Source organism: Pelodiscus sinensis, chromosome 2, assembly GCF_049634645.1.
Source record: "Pelodiscus sinensis isolate JC-2024 chromosome 2, ASM4963464v1, whole genome shotgun sequence".
NCBI lineage: Eukaryota > Metazoa > Chordata > Testudines > Trionychidae > Pelodiscus > Pelodiscus sinensis.
In genome coordinates this window covers 55,744,193-55,760,227 of record NC_134712.1, presented here as the reverse complement: position 1 = coordinate 55,760,227, position 16,035 = coordinate 55,744,193, and the positions used below count along the sequence as shown (strand labels likewise).

At 40.5% G+C, this 16,035-nt stretch overlaps 1 protein-coding gene across 13 annotated transcripts in view; it reads right to left on the bottom strand.

The window, feature by feature from the left end:
• Positions 1–16,035, bottom strand: part of NCOA2 (nuclear receptor coactivator 2) — a 271,603-nt gene that overhangs the window by 238,823 nt on the left and 16,745 nt on the right. For 10 of the 13 annotated variants that reach the window (XM_075920547.1, XM_075920540.1, XM_075920550.1 and 7 more), the window contains exon 2: positions 12,544–12,625. The gene's annotated coding sequence lies outside the window, so the exon portion shown is untranslated. Of the gene's footprint in view, positions 1–11,959; positions 12,143–12,543; positions 12,626–16,035 lie in introns of all 13 variants that reach the window. The other 3 variants (XM_075920545.1, XM_075920542.1, XM_075920546.1) reach the window with 1 other exon arrangement.

The window sequence follows — 16,035 nt, the reverse complement described above, 5'->3', positions numbered from 1 at the left end:
TTATCACCTTCTGCCTTCTGGACACAAGACAAGCCTAGGAGTTAGGCAATGTGGGTGCTAGTCCCACCTCTGCCACAGTCTTTCCTGTGTAATCTTGGTCAAGTCATTTAAAAGCAAGTATATTTCCCTACCTCAAAGGGTTGTAGTGAGGTTAATTCATATTTCTCAGGTATTTATGTACATATATAATTTTGAGCAATTATAAGCTAAAGTAACAGTGAAAGTTTCTACAGGCTACTAAAAATGGTAAGATCCTTGGGGGGGGGGGGGGGAGATGTAAAAAATGATTATAATCATGGGTTCCTAAACTGTGATCCATGGATCATCTACTGATATTGTGGGGAAAATTATTGGTCACATAATGGTGACTCTCCTTATTTGCAAAATTGTATTGAAAATAAAATGAAAAAGAATACATAAAAAACACTTTCCTATTACTATTTCCCTATGTAAGCAGGTGCTGTAGTTGTCATAGGGACATTATAAGTAAGGCTGTTAAGAGGGGCTACTCCGCTGCGGCTCTGTAGTTTAAATGTAGTAAAAGCTGGGCACGCAGGCTGCCCAGCTCCTACTACATTTAAACTGCACAGCCGCAGTGAGCATAGCTCCTGAACCCAGCACAAGCAGGGACTAAGTCAGGCTTGCTCGATCCCAACTCGCACCGGGTCCAGCAGCCCCTGTCACAGAGATGGTGCTGGGGGGAACCAGCTTTTAACCCAGCTCCCCCCAAAAGCACCTTCCCCCTGCTTGCTGCCTCTGATATAGAGGCAGCAAGGGAGAGAGAAATGACAGTTGAGTCAACACTACGCTTATCGGGCAGTCAGCTAATCACTACTCTTTTACCTCCCTAATTATAAGAACATGAAGAATAGGAGTTAGCCCTGTAAGACAACTGACATGTCCATGTTACCATACAACCAGAGTTCGACTGAGCCATTCCTCTCATTATGTCTAACTACCAGCTTTAAAAACCATAATGAACTGTACTGTAGAGCTTTCAATTTGTACTTCGATATATTCCTTATTTTCTCCTATGAACACTATATCAGAACTTGAAATTGCTGAACTGTTTCTGGAGAGAAAACTTTATGTTCTATTAGGTGACTATGTGTGTACTCATTCATTTAAATGTATCTGTATAAATATAGGCCAAGAAACTTACCAGAGTACTGACTGTGCTACTAAACTATTATCCACTGCTTTAGAAACAGCAGCTAGCAAAATCAAAGTGTGGGTGTGTGAACAAACTGGGTAGATTAGAGTATTTAAGTGCTCATTTTTTTCTGACTTCAAACCTTGCACTGAGCCAAAACAAAGAAAGTCTGGAGGTTTATAGTCACATAATTTGGCACAACTATCAAGTCTTTATTCAGAAAAGCTCCCAGTCTCAGCCAACACTGAGAATGACCCACCTTTCAGCTAAAAGGGATGCTTCAGGGATATGGATACTTTGGCATGAAGGACAGATCAATCATCAAGACACAATCCATCAATGAATAATAATAATGAAATTACTCTTCACCATACTCCTGGAGTAGTTTTGATCTGAGGATTTCTAAGGGTTTCATAATTGCAATGAAGTTAGCCTCAGAACACTCCTGTGTAGTAAGTACTAGAGAGAGCCCTACCAAAATTAATAGTTGTGAAGAATACGTAACAGAATGAAATCTAGTCTCTCATGTGCAATCTGGCTATTGTAGGGGAGGGTTGAAGATTCGTCACCCCTTACTTTTATGCTGCTTCTGGTGGCAGCAGTAGAGATGTGAAAGTGTAACCGTGTAGACGGTTAACCAATGAGCTTGGGCTCATCGGTTAATGTTCATGGTTACACATGGGGGGCCAACTTAAAAGCCAACCCCAGGCAAGCACAAGCTCCTAGGGCAGGGGTGGCCAACCTGTGGCTCCAGAGCCACATGCAGCTCTTCAGAGGTTAAAATGTGGCTCCTCGCATGGGTACCAAATCTAGGGCTGGACTACAGGTTTACACTGGGCCGGAGGGTGCTCACTGCTCAACCCCCAGCTCTGACCTATGTGCTGTCCCCCGAGAATCCTGCCACTTCCTGCCCTTTCTACTGAGCCTGTCACACCCATGCTTCCCCCCCTCCAGTGTCTCCCACTGAGAAAGAGCTGACCACAGTGAGCGCTGACCACAGTGGGCAGGAGGAAAAGGAGAAGGTGGCACTGACCAGAGGGGCTGCCAGTGAGCAGGATGTGCTGAGAGTGATGATGGGGAGATGATCAGGGCTGCTGACAATATGCATTGGTGAATTCTGGTTCATTCTCTGGTGTAGGTTGAACACCCCTGTCCTAGGGAGTGCTGGCCATCCTGTGCTGCTGCCTGTGCCTAATACGGAGTCAGCAACACAGGGCTGGCAGGTGGGAGTCAGTACATGCAGTGAGCCAGTTTAAAAGCCAGCTCCTCACTACCTTCTGAGGAGCCAACTCCCACCCCGTGTGTAACTGCTGAAAATTTCATCAGTCACATGGTTACAGAATTACACACATTTTAACATCCCTAGTCTGCAATCTCTGTCCAGGCCCTTCACGGACAGGGACTGCTTTGGTGAGGGCTAGGAGAGAAGAGCCAGCAGCCAGCCTGAGCCCCAGCATGGGGGTTAGGGGCTGCTCCAGCTGGGTTCAATCTAAAGCTTAACTGGTTAACTGATTAACTGGAATTTTACATTCCTAAGAGAGTGGAATGGAATATATACTACTGTGGTATTTCCTGGTTAGAAAGTATGCTGCCACACTACTCTTACTCTGGCACCAATATTTTCAGTAAATAATGAATGACATCTCCAGCAAAAGCAAGATGCCTAGTTTGAAATTAAAAGCAGTCCAATTTTTCAGCACCAGAAATAATTCAAATATAAGCTCATGAGCCTGCTTACTTCTGCTACAACTGACTAATCTTTACTTCAGCAGCCACATGAAAAAAGTAAAAAATAAGATTTTTAAATTCTCCAGGAAACTGATGACTGTACTTTATTTCATCTTGTTCCCCTCTCTCTCTCTCTCGTCAGTCCTCTAACTTTCACAGCTATCACCAATTACATAAAACAAACCAAGCTAAATCCATCAATTATACATTTAATTTTTAAAAATGAATTGTTTAGGTATTATTTTTGAATAATAGTCAATACCTGTACATTTTTGTAAATTATTTAGAAACAGCAGTATATCATAGTTAGAAGATTAATTAAAGACATTAACTAAAGTTATTAACTTGAATTTTATCTGAAATAATGCATTTCATAGGGAATGAAATGAGAATGTAATTACTGAAAGAAAACACAGGACTATGTAGCACTTTAAAGACTAACAAGATGGTTTAATAGGTGATGAGCTTTCGTGGGCCAGTCCCACTTCCTCAGATCAAATAGTGGAAGAAAATTGTCACAACCACTATTTTCTTCCACTATTTGATCTGAGGAAGTGGGTCTAGCCCACGAAAGCTCATCACCTATTAAACCATCTTGTTAGTCTTTAAGGTGCTACATAGTCCTGTTTTTTGTTTCAGCTATACCAGACTAACACGGCTACATTTCTATCACTAATTACTGAAAGATGAGCTATGCTGGAGTTCAGCTTACAATTCATTCCAAAAGTTATATTAAAAAAAGGTTCTTATATTTCTTAACCTCTGCAATGGACAGCACACAGCTTGTCTCCACTAAATAATTCTAAAGAGATCCTAAATGCAGTTAAAATGATTTATTCAACTAAGTTTTTCATTGTATTAATTTAGACTTTAGGACATCACAAACCATAGATATTCAAAAATGTAAATTAATGTGTAACAAAGATAAACAGTGCGCTAAAACATAGCAACGTGTGTTATTTATTTTTTAAATGTGATCTGCAATAGAACTGTTCCTCCCGTCCCACCAAAAAAGGCCCCAAAACAGTTTTATGGGCTGAACAACCAACATAAAGAAATAGTAGAGTGAGTTCACTGGTGAAGTGGGGAGTTAGGTTTAAAGTTAGGTTTAAAGTTGCAAGCTCAAGATATTAATGGGAGCTGAATGCTCCTCTTGCTTTGTTCATGTGGGATTTGGAGCATAATAAAAATTTTGCACATTGTTTACATTAGGAGATTAAGTTTAATGTTTACGCAGCTTAAACACTGGGTATGTAACTGTAAAGAAGCCTGATTTCCTTCTTTTTATTGTCACAATGCAGAACTTAGATGTGTTCCATAATCTTATCATACAATAATTTATGAGTTTAAGGTATGCTATTAATTTTAATCTATTTTAAAAAGTTAAAATCAGTTGTGAGTCTCGCTGTCAATTTATGCAATTTAATAATCATTTTCTTTTTTAAAAAGTTTCATTTTTTGAAACCTGAAGGATACACACAAACAAGAGTAAGGTAGCTTACTACACACACACACAAAGAAAGCAGTGAAAAAGAACATGCACAACCAAAACGCTGATATACAAACAAACAGCTACCCTATTGCCATTTTCCCAGTAGAATTCAGAAACTGAGGCATAACAAATAAGTAAATAAAAACCCCAAGCCCTTGCTGTGTTTTTTAAACTGAAAGTATCTCTTAAAAAATAAGCCCCATTTATGAAAATGCTTACTCATCAATCAAGGAGCAATCTTATTTTAAAATAACATTCCCTACATAGGAATGTTACTAAAAGATTAGTTATGTAGGCTGGGAAAGATTAGACTTTTATTGGTTAATATCAGTAAACATCAGTTTAACTATCAACACACTAACCAATGAAAAAATGTTTCCATTAATGGTAATCAAAATTTACATATAAGCAACAGAAGAATATATTGACAAATTTTTAGAGTTTGATTTAAAGATATTTACTTTGTATATTTTGACAGGTGACACTGACCATTTATGTTAACAGTTATCAAGGTTTAACTTTTTGAATATCAACAGCTGGGTCATTAAATAATTGTTTAACCATCCCTCCCAAGTTTCCACAACTGTAGAAATTTAAATAAAAACTGAAAAACAGTTAACACATAACTTTGCACAACTGAAAATTTAAAATTGATATTTAAGCTTTTTTTCAGCTTTATCCATCCTTTTTAAAAAATACAGAATCCAATTCTGCCAAACCTATAGATTATATAATACCTATCTGTTGTCACCCTGCAGCAGTCGTCCCTCCCTCTCCCTCCCCCCCCCCCCCCCCCCGTAATCCCCGAAGCCATGTTCTTGAGGGACAGGGTACCATGGGGTGGGGGTGGGGGGGGGGGGGGAGAGAGAAATGGAGTGATGGCTGGCCAGGGCAGGACTTGGGGAACAGGAACAGACAGGCCCCCACCTGGCCTGCTGGGACTCCTGTGCCAGACTGCACAACTCCTCCGGCCATGGATGGGCTGTAGGCCAAGAGTTTGAGATTCCTGAACTAAATGTATATTCCAAATTAAAAACAAAAATGAACAAAACAGAAAGAGGACCAAAAATGCCACCATAACTTTATTTTTTTGTTGTTTAAAGAGGCTGCTAGAGGCAAATGGCTTCAACTGAAAACCTGGAAATCTAATCGGAAGAAAATAAAATGTATAAATTCTGGCAAGCTGAGTGTAATGAAGCAGGCCAAAAGAGAATTTGAAGAGCAACTAGCAAAAGACACAAAACACTAACAGCAAATTTTGTTTTTAGTACCTCAAAATTAGGAAGCTTGCCAAATAATCAGTGTGACCACTGGATGATCAAGGTGCTAAAGGAGCACTTAAAGATGACAAGGATGCTGTGGAGAAGATAAAATGAATTCTCGGCATCAATCTTCACTGCAGAGGAGGTGAGGAAGATTCCCAAACCCGAAACATTAAGATAACAAATATGACAAACTATCCCTGATGGACGTGTCAAAGATTATTTTAGAACACACTGATGAATTAGCATAATAAATCACTAAAACCAGAATGTATTCACCCAAGAGTTCTGAAACTCAAGTATGAAATTGCAGTACTGCTAACTGTAGTATGTGACCTACTGCTTAAATTAGCCTCTGTACATTTGATTGTAGAATAGATATTATAACACTAATTTTTATAAAATGCTTCAGATGCAACCCTGAGAATTACCAGCCAATAAACCTAATTTTAGTATCAAGCAAATTGGCTGAAACAAGAGTAAAGAAAAAAAATTATCAGGCACATAGATGAACCCAGTTTGCAGGGAAAGAAGCTACACTGCATTTGTAAAGGGAAATCATGTTCCACCAATCTATTAGAATTCTTTGAGGGGAGGTCAATGAACATACAGACAGGATTATCCAGTGGCAAGGTACCTCAAGAAAGGCTCTTAAGCAAAGTAAGCTGTCATGGGATAAGAGGAAATGTCATCTCATAGATCAACAACTGCTTAAAAAGACAAGAAACAAAGTAGGACTAATGGTCAATTTTCACAGTAGAGAGAGGTAAATAGCAAACTCTCTCTGGGATCCGCACTGGGACTGTTCAACATATTCATAAATGATCTGGGAAGTGGGATAAATTGTGAGGTGACAAGGTTTGAAGACAATAGTAAATTACTCAAGATCATTAAGTCTAAAGTTGACTGCAAAGTTGCACAGGGATCTCATAAAACTGGATGATGGGGCAACAAAATGGCAGATGAACTCTGATGTTGATATATGGAAAATAATTTGCATCTGAAAACATAATCCCAGCTCTACATACACAATTATGGGATCTAAATTAGCTCTTGCCACTCAAGAAAGATCTTCGAGTCATTGTGGCTTGTTCTCTGAAAACACCTGCTCAATGTGCAGGAACAGTCAGAAAGACTGAACAGAATGACAGAATGTTAGAATCATTAGGAAGAAGATAAACGAGACAGTAAATATTATAATTCCACAATAAATCCACAGTACCTGCACATCTTGAATACAGAATGCAGTTCTAGTAGCCCCATCTCAAGAAAAGATACATTAGAACTGGGAAAAATACAGAGAAGGGCAACATGAAACAGCTTTTGCACAAGGAGAAATAAAAAGACTGTTTATCTTAGAAACTAGACAATGCAGGAAAGAGAGGAAATATGGTGGAGTTCAATAGAATTATTAATGGTGTGGAAAAGATGAATTGGGAATTGTTGTTTACTCCTTCACATAACACAAGAACCAGGGGTCATACAGTGAAACTAACTCACAGCAGATTTAAAACAACAACATAAGGAAGCACTTCATACAATGCACAGTCAACCTGTAGAACTCGTTTCCAGGGGATGTTATGAAGGTCAAAAGTATAACTGGTTTAAAAAAAGAATTTGATATGTTCATGGAGGATAGGTCCATCAATGACCATTAACCAAAATAGTCAAGGATGAAATCCCATGCTTTGGGTGTGCCAAAATCTCTGACTATCATATGCTTGGATTGAACAACAAGGAATGGATCACTCAATATTTTCCCTATTTTGGTCATTACCTTTGAAACACGTCAACTACTGAGAAACACAGGATACTGGGCTGGATGGACCATTGGTCAAATGGCCTATTAACTATTCTTAGTTTTAAGTGATAATAATCAACAACGAAAAATAAGCCAAAAAAGTTCAGCTACAGGCTAAATTCAAAGACTTCCCATTAAAAAAATCGTTATAAAAAGGAATCAAACAAAAGGCAAACAGAAAATGAATTAACCCCATGTGAAATTTCACACCCATTGACCACTTTCTTTTAGGAAAAAAAACCCCAAGTAGTTATGCATTTCAAATCCATTTAGAATGCCTCATGACAGGGTTACCATCAGGTACTTCCCTAATATGGTCCCTGCCATACAATACTTACTCTTTTTGGCCCATCTCTCTTTGCTTATTGAAAAGGTATTAAGTCATCCTCCTTTTACTGATGTGAGAAAGTGATTTGCCTACACAGAAAACCTGCGGCAGATGAAGAAATTTAACCTAGACTCCCTAAATCCAAGCTCAATGCTTTAAATTTTGATTCAGTGACCCAAAGGTTAAGTGCATCTTCTGGAGCACTAATATATCACTAGGAAGAGAGCCAACTGGTCATCACTGTAGTTTCTAAGCACAAAATAAAAAGGCCAAACAGTACCTTACTGCGGTAAAATAACCAAACAATATAAAGAGAGACAGAATATGGCCCATAATAATAAGCCTAGAATAATGTTGTCCAAAATGTGACTTCAGAATGAATTCTTCCTCTTTTCTACCCCATCCCATGCACGGGATACTGCAGGCTTTTTAATGCCTATTGATAATATACATAATCTATACTTTGTGTGTATGAATATCACTCTTCCTACCATAAACAAATATGAGGAATACTAGATCATGCTCTTGTAAAATGGGTTTTAGCACCGTTTGTCCAGCCCAGAACATCAGAGAAAGTTTATCATCTTCTAATCAAAGTCATATTTAAAACCACTTTCAACACAGCCATAGACAGAAATGGAAGTTACCAATCAACCACAGCTTGTACAATTGTGTAATATAGTTGTAGCCAATCATTTAAATAATTTGAAAGGAGACATAATTCAGCAATTTCACCTCCAAAAAAAAAAAAAAAAAAAAATCAGTAAATGAACAGGATCCCTTATATTTGTAAAGTCCTGTTAGAGGTGAGTATCTTGATTTTTTTTAACTAAAGATTAAACAGGAATTAAATTTATATTGTAGAAGTGTTTACCTCCCTTCCTTCAGATACAATTCATGGAACTCTATGCTAATTTGATAGCACATTTGAAAGGGGAGGGGAAAGGATGGAAAGAGGACTCACTAAACGTTTGAAAAGAGGAACTTCTAAATGTGTACACTAAAATCTGGTATTTGTCATTTGAGCAACATTCTAGTCACGGATGGCTATAGAAACACTCAACACACTTTGAAATACACTCGTGTTCAGCTTCCTTATAACCCCAATGAGGAATTATTTTGGTCAAGAATGTGGGATCCTAAAAAAAATGTTTAAATGATTATGGTATAATCAAGCTCTTTTTAAAGCCCTGATCCAGGGGCAGGCAATTTTTGATGGAGGGTGGTACTCTCAGATTTTGGAAAGTAGACAAGGGCCAGACTTTTTGTAGAAGAGATGCGGGGTCTAGGATGGAGGCTGGGTGCAGAAGAGAGGGTGTGAGGTCTACGATGGAGGCTGGGTGCAGAAGAGAGGGTGTGAGATCTAGGATGGAGGCTGGGTGCAGAAGAGAGGGTGTGAGGTCTGAGAGGGAGTTTTGAGTGAAAGAGGGAGTTGTGACCTGGGTTAGAGGATTGGAGTGTAGAGTCAGGGAAGGAGTTGGAGTGCAGGAGAGGATTCTGGCCTAGGTGAGGAGTTTAGAAGGGGGTGCAGGGTATAGGAGGGAGTTATGACCTGGGGCAAGGGGGTGCAGAGGGTTTGGAAGGTGACTTGGGGGAGGGAGTTCAGGTGCGGGAGGGGCAGGGGTGGCAGAGCAGGCTTTGGCTGGGAGGTGCTTACCTAAGCATCTCAGCCAACAGCACCCAAAAACAGGCTGAGCTCCCTGTCTTCTGCAGCCACAGAGCATTGATAATGCAGCCTGCTCCCCTCACGTGGCTCTCAACTCTGGGAGTGGGATGGAGTGGGGTGGGGGAAGAGGCTTGCACTGCCCCCAACCACCAGGCCAATCTCTCAGCTCCTATTGGCCGGCTCTTTTCTGGCCAATAGGAGATGCGATACGGTTGTTTCCGATCAATAGGAGCTGAGGATTGGGCTTGGGTTGGGGAGATCACCTGAAGCCTTCCCTTATCTCCAGAGTCAAACGGAGCAGCCCTGCATTTAAAACAGCGCCTGCTGCGTGCCCGAGGGTCCCTGGAGAAGCATCCATGGGCCAGAGAGCTATCTTTCCCACCTCTGCCCTGGTTTAAAGAACGAATTTATGTTGGTATTAATACATCACTCAGGGGTATGGAAAATCCTCATCCCTGAGTGATGCACTTATACCAACTGAATGCCTGGTATAGACAGTGACATCCCAATGGGAGAGCATCAACTGTCAATATGCCACTGTCTCTCATGTAGATAGAGTACCTATAAGTAGCGGGGAGCTAACCCTGCTGTGGCTCTGCCTACCATCTCTTAATACATTTAAGAGTCTGAAGCACAGTAGAGAGGACCCTGCACAAGCTGGGACAGCCAATTCCCAGCTCACGCCGGGTCCCCCCCAGCTGAGCACCAGCCTTTTAAGTGTATAAAAAGCAGAGGCACAGGGTCTGTACTGGGAGTGAGCCAGGAATCAGCTGATTCCTAGCTGGCACCCAGTCCCTGCCCCCTGCGGAGACGGTGCTGGGGGGAACAGCTTTTAAGCTGGCTCACTCCAGCACCGGCTCTTGCTCCCTAACCGTCCTCCCCCACTGCCTCTGATAGACAAAGAGGGGGAGAAGCAACTAGTTGAGGGACTAGTCAACTATCCGATGAGCTTTGATTATTGGATAGTTGATTAGTCACTTACATCCCTACCTTTAACAGCATAGGTAGCATCTTCGCTAACCACTGCAGTTCTGCAAGTGCAGACAAGCCTAAAGCCTATAAGATGTTGGCAAATGAAATGGGACACTCAATGAAGCTGAAGTTTACTTTAAAAGGAGTTATATAACTTTTCACAATACATCTTTTCATATAAAAGTAATGAAGTTACAATGGCATTTTGCCAGACATTAGCCCAAAAAACTTGAAGTTCACTTGGTACTTTAGCCAGTAAAATTATTTTTCTATTTGAGTATTTGCTGGTTTAATGCCTGGGCATTGTGGCACCAGTACAAAAATTAGGAGTTCAACCACATTAACATACAGACATGTCTGTGGATCTTTAATTCACAATACTGAAAAGCTGCCAGATAAACAGATCAGTGGAATTCAATTTTCAGAAAACTGAGGCAAAATCTACTGGCCTTGATCCAAGTTATCAGTGTCACTGTCAAGCCCTATATTTAATTAATACTATTTACTGTCAAGATCTGAGTTGGGTAGATCTTTCACCAGCCTCAATTTGGAAACTAAAGCAGGCACTGAGGAATATTTGCCTGAGTAAATGTATGTCATCTTTCTTGATGATGCAAGTGCTCAGTTGTCCTGTTCTTGACCCCTGTAGCATTCCCAAGCACCAACATTGAGGACACAGTGCAATCAATCTAAATTTTAATATGTGCATGTGTGCGCACACACATGCATGCACACTTTGCTCTGATGAGGATACCTTTCTTCTACAAATGTGTATATGCTGTACATTTGTTGATATAAAAAAGGTTGTGACCAAAATAACAAATATCATAAAAAGCCTAGTTCAAAGTACTTTGTTCACCCCTAAATTGTATTCATCTTTTAAATACTGATTAAATTAGTTGTTTTCAAGAGAGGTTTATAAGATTTAACGGAATATCAGATTATAAAACTTTCATTTAATGTTTCTGAATTAGGAATTCATTTGATAAAGCACTAAAATAAAAAAAAGAGGTAACAATGCCAGTTAGTCTTTGCACGTCTTAGTTTTAGTGGTATTTTCATTTATTGGTGACAAAGTGGAGGTTTTTTGTTGTTTTTATTCTTAAGGAAAATTCTTTTTTGCTTTCCAAAATTTGCTTATGATAAAAAAATGAAAAGCCACCTACCTAACACAGATAAACATATTTTAGCCTGTATTTTTTCAGCCTTTTGCAAACTGCTAAACATATGCATCTTTCATGGACCCTGTTACTTAGCGTATCAACTTATCTGCATACTTCACATGTGCAAGTCCCAAAAATGCATATTTATAATTAGTCTTCAGTAAGTCATTTTATAACACATTAAAGGAAATATTCTGAAATTGGTCTTTCAAAAAAAAAAAAAGAAGATACTTGTGGATTTTATACAGAATCTTATAAATTATTATTGAGTACCCTCCTTACATTACACAAGCCTAAAATAAAATATAGTATTTCTCTTCTGCTTCTATGTGTTGTTAAAATACAAAAAAGTATTATCAGTTTAAAACAAACTATGGAAAGTCTCTTTACTCACACAGAGATCTTATCCTTCTCATAAGTGCATCCAGAGAGTTGTATCATTGGCTGATGAAGCCATCATCAGATTTTCATTCGTGAGCAAATGGGTATTTGATTGCCATTATATTTGTTTCAGTCACAATGTAAATAGTTTGTGATGGTAGAAGGAAAGAGTTCTATTACCGCATCCGAGACTTTGCTATAAGAAAGGCCACACATTTGTGAAAAAAGTCCATTAGCTAGATGATGAAGTATTTATTTGGTTTAATCTTAACATGTACTATTCCTGAGTAGCTTCAAACATATATTTGCTTACTTTCTTTCCCAACACAAAATCTCTTCCCGGATCTTATGCTCTTGTGACTAGTCCTTTAACTTTACTTGCCTGAGTCATCAGTCCAAAAGTTTTCCCACAAAATAAGCCTTTGAAATTTATTTTCCCACTCACATTTTATTAATAAAACAGTTTGTTATCCATGACAGGTTGTTTTTATGTCTGCACCCTACACATTCAGATCAAAATTTGCTTTGTCATCAGATTCTCTCTACTTAAGGAGCTAGAACTCTAAACATATAGTATATAGTTTATAGATAACTCACCAAGACTCAGTGAGGCTGTCAAATCAGTTCTGTATGTCGTGTGTATGGGTGAGCTTCAGTACTCAAATACATCTCAAGTATGCTATAAACAAAAGTAAAAGAGGAATATTAGTCTTTTTGAATAGAGAAACTGAAAATACATTAATATTACTGTATGTTTAACATAATGTACTGATCATTAACTGAGCAAGTGAGCACTATAAACTTTGCTGTGTGGTTTCTGGTTCAGAGATCACTGTGTAATTCTGTGCAGCTGCATGAATTACTCCATATACACACCATTCCCTTTACAGGAATTACAGCTGACTGCATGCAAATCAATCTGAACTCTAGGAATACTTTATTTTCACAGCAAATAAGTCTGGGATGAACAAGATTTTCAACTAGCTATTCTTCAGATATATTAGAACTCTAATCCTTTCTTAAAAGTCAGAAACTGAAGCAGAGTTTGTCAAATGAGTGTAGAAAATCTTTATGACAGCTATTTCTTCCTGTATATGTTGATCTGATTTCTTTTTAAACAAAATTAGTATCTAAATCTCCAAAAAAAATTGGAATGGCTATTATAAAAAAGCCTTTGAGTCAATATTAAAACATTACACTTCATGAAAATTATATGAACATTCAGTAAATACAATTATTCTCTGCTCTTCAAATTCTACTTTAAAACAAACATTTTTGACCTGAGTGATGGGAGCGTAAGCTAGCCAACGAATGAAAAACTTTCAGAGTAGCATTTAGATCAGTGGTCCCCAACCTTTTGGGGCTGCCGGGCGCCTGGAGTCGGGACCTCATATGGGCCGTGCATGCGCCAGGCGCCTGGGGTGCAAGAATGGCTCGGGCTGGCCCTGGTCACTAGGCAGGTGCACATAAATGCCCCAGCAGGCTTTAGATCCCAGGAGAACAAAGAACAAGCATTTCTGTACCAAAGCAGTACCCATTCTTTCAGAGAAGGAGTAGATGCAATATTTTTCTTTGAGTTCTTGATCACACCCATTTTATTGCAGGTGTGTGTGCTCACGGCGGTTTCAGAAGTTTTTCCCTCAGTGGTATCTGTAGGGGACTAGTTTTGATGTCCTCTCAAGAGGCGTGCATACACTCCAGTATAAAGGGCACTGCTGATTCTCCCTTCCCACAGTTCCTTCTTATTGCCAGGGATAGTGATGGACTGTTTCCTTGCTTTGGCAAGCTTTCCTGTCTCTATTTGGTCTAGTAGCAAAATTTGTTGTACAAGTTGAACCTCTCTAGTCTGGCACCCCTCACCAGTGCTGAACCAGAGACTGTGTCAAGCAATGAGAGATCAATATTTCTAGCAGCATTACCAACACTTCCATGGCTTACTGGGGACTTCAAAGGGAAAATAACAGAACGCCACTGGTCATCACCTGCTTAAATCCCTCGGCTGTGTCTAGACTGGCAAGTTTTTCCGCAAAATCATCTGCTTTTGCGGAAAAACTTGCCAGCTGTCCACACTGGCCGCTTGAATTTCCGCAAGAACACGGACGATCTCATGTAAGATCTTCAGTGTTCTTGTGGAAATACTGTGCTTCCCCCTTTCGGGCAAAAGCCCTCGTGCGTAAATCATTTGCTCAAGAGCGCCAGTGTAGACAGCACAGTACTGTTTTGTGCAAAAAAGCCCCGATGGCTAAAATGGCGATCGGGGATTTTTTGCTCAAAAGCGCATCTAGATTGGCATGGCCGCTTTTCCGCAAAAAGTGCTTTTGCGGAAAAGCATCCATGCCAATCTAGATGCTCTTTTCCAAACATGCTTTTAACGGAAAACTTTTCCATTAAAAGCATTTCCGGAAAATCATGCAAGTGTAGACGTAGCCCTCCAGCGCATCACTGACACTCTTCAACCTATCTTGGAAAATGGTATCTCACTCTCATGGGCCTTGGGAGACAAGTCAGTCCTTACCTACAGACAGCCCCCAAACCTGAAGCAAATTCTTTCTAGAAGCCACACATCACACCATAAACTTACCCAAGAACCTACCCCTAACAACCACTGTTGCCAACTCTGTCCACACATCTATACAAGTGACACCATGATGGGACCTAATCACACAAAACACAACATCAGGGACTAATGCCTCTAATGTGATATATGCCATCAAGTGTCAGCAGTGACCCTCTTGCCAGGTACACTGGCCAAACAGGACAGTCTCTGCAACAAAGGATAAATCAACACAAATCAGACATCAGAAACCATAACACACATAAATCTGTAGGGGAACCTGAATAAAGACATGAACTGGTTAAGGCATTACAAAAATCAATTTCCCCTGCCTTTGATATCTCCATTTCCACTTCCACATCAAAAGTTATGAATTGAATACAACCAGCCCACTTAAATAGCTTAATTAACATGGGTCCTACAATTGACAAGAACTTCTTTTGCAGAGATTTTGTCTATACTACATCTTGGATTCTATTATTGCTACTCCAACTCATTTGATGAAGTGGGTCTTACCCATGAATGCTTATGATAGTATATATTTTGTTAGTATGTTAGGTGTCACAGAACAACTTGTTTTTAAAGTTACAGACTAACCAGGCTCCCCCTCTGAGGGTATGTCTACCCTACAAAGTTAATTCGAACTAACAGCCGTTAGTTCAAATTAACTTTGATAGGCGCTACACATACAAACCGCTAGTTCAAACTTAATTCGAACTAGTGGAGCGCTTAATTCGAACTAGGTAAACCTCATTCTACGAGGACTAACGCCTAGTTCGAATTAAGCAGTTCGAATTAAGGGCTGTGTGCCACTTAATTCGAACTAGTGGGAGGCTAGCCTTCCCCAGCTTTCCCTGGTGGAAACTCATCTGCCCCCCTCCCAGCCCCGGAGCCCTTAAAGGGGCATGGGCTGGCTACGGTGCCCGTGCCAGGTGCAAGCCTGCCAGCACCCAGCCAGCAGACCCTGCACCTGGCACGGCACGAACCAGCTACCCGCTGCCACCCAGCCCTCCGCCTCTTCCTAGGACCAGGCTGGCGGCTCCTGGGAGCCTGCCCGGGTCCGCAAGAGGCGGGCGCCCACCTGGGCTAGTGCGGAGATCGTGGACCTCATCCACGACCTCCGCACTAGGCACAGGAAAGTGGCCGTCTAGGGCAGGATAGCTGCCAGCCTGGCCACCCAGGAGCAGGTCTGCATGAAAATCAAGGTGGTCCACTGAGACCCCCGATCCTGAGCCCTGAGCTTAGAATGTCCGTACTGGGTCAGACCAAAGGTCCATCTAGCCCAGTAGCCTGTCTGCCGACAGCAGCCAATACTAGGGACCCTGGAGGGGATAGACCGAAACAATGACCAAGCCATTTGTCTCGTGCCATCCATCTCCAGCCTTCCACAGACAGAGGCCAGGGACACCATTTCTAACCCCTGGCTAATACCACTCCATGGACCCAACCTCCATGACTTTATCTAACTTCTCTTTAAACTCTGTTATAGTTCTAGCCTGCACAGCTTCCTGCAGCAAGGAGTTCCACAGGTTGAC